The sequence below is a fragment of the Eptatretus burgeri genome, chromosome 1 (genome assembly GCF_056783735.1).
Source record: "Eptatretus burgeri isolate ZD-2024b chromosome 1, Ebu_testis_v1, whole genome shotgun sequence".
NCBI classification, from domain to species: domain Eukaryota; kingdom Metazoa; phylum Chordata; class Myxini; order Myxiniformes; family Myxinidae; genus Eptatretus; species Eptatretus burgeri.
The window spans coordinates 26,890,403-26,894,761 of record NC_140961.1 but is presented as its reverse complement, the minus strand read 5'-3'; positions in this window follow the sequence as shown (position 1 = coordinate 26,894,761).

Here is a 4,359-nt window from a genome sequence, read left to right as displayed (position 1 = left end):
CATGTGGTTTAAAATACCCCCTATATGATAAACCTGAAGATTTTCACCACGTGGTTTAAAATACCCCCACATGATGAACCTGAAGATTTTCACCACGTAGTTTAAAATACCCCTCCACATGATGAACCTGAAGATTTTCACCACGTGGTTTAAAATACCCCCGATATGATGTGGCCGAGAAATTACCGTGTGCCGTGAAGCCGGATTGTGGGAAATCCTTGCTGGGTTTGAATGTTTTTATCTGGGCATTCGAACACTTGCGGAGCTTGCAGGCTTGCAGGGTCCCCCGCTGACATTGAAATTCATAGCACAAGGAACCGAAAGGTGCCTGCCGATTCTTTGTTGGTGCATAAGCTAGTTGCTGCATTCGGTTGACGCTCACTGCACCGGGCCTTCAGGGTCCTTCGGTGTTGTTCGGTGCCGTAAACTTAGCGCCGTAAGATCTGGAATCTTAGAACATCTCTTGAGTTCCATAAGGATCAGAGACCCTTGGCTTGTGGGATCAAGGATCCGGAGAAGTGCAGGAGGACTTGAAGTCTCGTGGGTTAACATAAATTAAGTTTCAGGGTGTCTTCCATTTTTGCTGCTCGATGGATGTATGATTGCAACTTGAACTTTCAAGGCTCATTTTTGCTGTTTGACAAATGTATGGAATATTTGTAAAAGTCGATGAGTTGTGTGTTGAAGATTTTAAAGTATAATTGTTCATTGTGCCGAAAGCTGTTTTGCAGAAGAACAATGTGGGATGTTTAATGGTGATATCGGGTCAATGATCTAAATGTGTTGATGAAATAGTTTGTGTACAACGTTTCAGTATGTGGGGATACGTGTGTGCATCAGTCTGTGTGTGTCAGAAGTATATTGTGAACAAGAAAACTGCCAAGGAGGTAAATTGGAAAGTGTTAATGATGAAAGCATTAATCAAATGTCACTGAGAGCACTTCCACGACCAATTAAAGTGTGTGTGCGTGCGTGCGTGCGTGCGTGCGTGCGTGCGTGCGCGTGCGTTTCGACCTTGGTTGGTATTTGGGTGGAGAAAGGTTGTAAAATGTTTGCCCTCTGTGCGAGACTATTACAACATAAAACATCTTAAATGGAGAGGTAGTGTTAAAATGAAGCAGCAGTGAATTTCACCGGAGTAAAATATGACAGAGAAATTCAAGGCAGGCGGGTATGGCCTGCTGTGAAGTGAAGGGATTTGCCTTGCCTGGCTGTGTGTATTTTGCTTGAGGGAAAAAGGGTGGGCAGCTTTTGACCTGCTCGAGAGAAACTGATTGCAGACAAAACTGTCGATGTGAGAAACTAAATGAAATATCAATGTGGATAGGTGGGTCGTAGCGTCAAAAAAAGAAAGAAGAGGCTTCATATCCGAGGAAAAAGGGTTTGTGGGCTCGGATGTGCTGTGAAATGGCATGGCAGGGCTGTCAGCAAAGAATGTGGGGTCATCTGTGGAAATGAGTCAGAGTTGAGTCAGTTGTTGGATGTCGTTTTAAATTGCAGCTCCTAAAACTGCAGTGGATTTGTGGAATACTATTTTGGCAATTTTGTGAGTATTTAACAGTGTTATTTATATGTGCTTGTCGTTCAACGAAGTGGGTCTTCCTTGCATCTTTTCGGATGCTCGAGTTGCCCGATGACTCTATGATGGCCATTTTTGCTTCATTAGTAACATAATATTGACAGGTAGAGTTTCCTTAAATGTAATCCCTGTGATATACTAGGTCAGGAATCAAACTCAGGCGAGACAGCTTCGAAGCGAGTGTGCATTTGGTCAAGGGAGGGAGACGAATACACATACGATGTCAGCAAGATGAAGTAGATTTAACTATAAACTGTCATCCTGGTTTTTCGCAGGCAAGGTGATTCATCGGTGTGTGTGTGCCGTCCCTCGGATAGACGTCGAAGTGCGTGTGCCGTCTCCTGACATGGAGGCTTTGTGTCTGGGAGGAGCCGGGGGTCCATAAACTTTTGTTCCAATTTTGTTGCGGTGTTGTAAATCCTATGAAACTGATGTTAGGACACGGTGCAAGGTCCCTTGGAGTTTTGAGTGTAACAATGGCCGACCATTGGCAGAGCATCATGTTTCTTTATTTGCGACTGGTTCACCGGTGAACTTGCTGGGACGAGATTTATTATGTCGATTGGGATGTTCAGTAAGATGCACGCAGGGCGGCATATTCTTAAACATGCCTCAGGAGTCGAGTAAACAGGTATTGAGCTTGATACAATGCACCGAGGGACCTATAATGTATTGGTGGGGATTACACGATCCAGCTCCGTCATTTAAATTGAACAAGGAGTTTTGTGCACTAGCTGGCTGTGTGGAGGAAATAGCAGATTGGATTGGAAGGCATGGAATTGATGCATCCCAATGGAAGGAATCGTTGCATTGCACAGTACATTACGACAATACCGGAGAGAATGAATTTTTGAGAAACGTGCATCATCACAGTTCGGTGACCAGTTTGATGTGAAAATAAAATCTGTATGGTTGGGGACAGAGGGGCTGAGAGTCGAGGTATAATTATCTAACGAACAAAGTACGATGTGGAACCAGCCCCAAAATGTAACACTACATCTAACCTTGGTGGTGGCATCGGGCTACAGGGCAAAGGACAGAGGGCAAAATGATTACTGCATTAAGATCAAAGAGCCGACAATTGATTAGGAATTATTGTGGAATGTAGCTGTGGTGATTGGATGGGGACAGATTAATGTGGGAAGGTAACTCCAGTACTCCATCATTGATTTGAGTTCAGCGTTCTTCTCAATGCTAAATCAACCAGACTCACAGTTCCTGTTTGTGTTTACCTGTAAGAGACGGTGATATACTTGGACTGTGCTCCCGCAGGGTTACACAGAGAGCCCAACGCTGTTCTTCCAAGAAATAGAGGAAGATTTGAATGACATAAGATTCCCGGGAGATTCTGTGCTTGGACTGTGCATTGATGATTTGCTCGTTTGTTCCACAACAGAGGAAGCTCGTATGAACAGGACACACTTATGCTTATAACCGCATATTTTTTTTTTGTATACCTTGTGGAGGCCCGTATGAGAGCTAACACACAATGCACAGCAAGGGGGCATGAGACAAGAGGGGCAGGAGTGGGAGGGACAAAACAGTGGGGAACAGACACATTAGGAGATCTGTAGAAGGGAGAGGGATGGGACAGGGAACATGGGGAAGAGAAGATGGACATTACAGGGACGTTCAGGAAGGAAAGCAGGGGAATTGAAGGAAGTGGGCTTGGGTGGATTATCGGGGGTAGAAAAGATCGAGGATTTGGATGGGGGATGATAAGAGGTGGTGGTGAACAGCTGTTTTGAAAGCCCGGAGGGAAGAATGGGAAAGAATAGAGTGAGGAAGTTTATTCGAAAGGCGGGAAAAAAGAGGAATGAAAGAGTGAAGGTGAGCAGTGATTCGAGATTTTGGTCGTTTACCAGAAGGGGGTTGTTGGCGGACCTTGAGCGCCCTGTGGAAATGTGGTGGGGACAAATCGCAGAGAGAGCAGGGGGGCAAGGCTGGAGAGGAGACGGTAGAAGACAGAAAGACCACCGACCAACCTGCAGTGACTGAGTGAGAGGCCCAAAGACAGCTTCATTGTGGGAGATGCCGATGATCCTAAATGCCCTGGTTTCGACAGTGTGAAGCCAAGAAAGGTGGGAGGCAGGAGCACCAGCCCAGAGGGGAGAGCAGTACTCTATCAGGCTACGGACAAAAGCTTTGTAAGTGGTCAGGAGCTCAGGTGGGCCGAGGAAGGACTTTGCACGACGGAGGATTCCCAGTCGGCGACTGGCTTTGGAGGCGAGGTTGGAAATGTGACTTTCCCAGGAAAGGTCATGGCAGATAGTGAGACCGAGAAGCTTGAAAGAAAAGACTTCTTCCAGAGGATTGTTGAAAAAGTGGATGAGGGGGGTTTTCTAAACGGTCCTTTCGAAGAGACATAGTGAGTGTGAGATTTGTCTGGATTGAAAGACATGTTCCACGTGTTGGACCAGTTTGTGATTTTATCCAGATCTGCAGTGAGCGAAGAAGCTGCTGCTTGCTGGTCTGAGGGATGACAGATGGTACGGCAGAGGGTGGAGTCATCAGCAAAGAGATATAGAGGATTATCCAGAGTCGAAGAGATCATTGATGAAAACTAGAAAAAGAACAGGGCCCAGAACGCTACCTTGAGGAACTCCAGCCTTGACAGGAAGGGGGGATGAAACAACTCCATTTAGGGCCATACGTTGACTGCGACAGTAGAGGAAGTCTGCGAGCCATGAGTGGAGATGGCCTTGGACACCATGGGAAGAGAGTTTGGTGAGTAGGGCAGGGTGCCAGACTGTGTCAAAAGCACGTGATATATCCAGGGA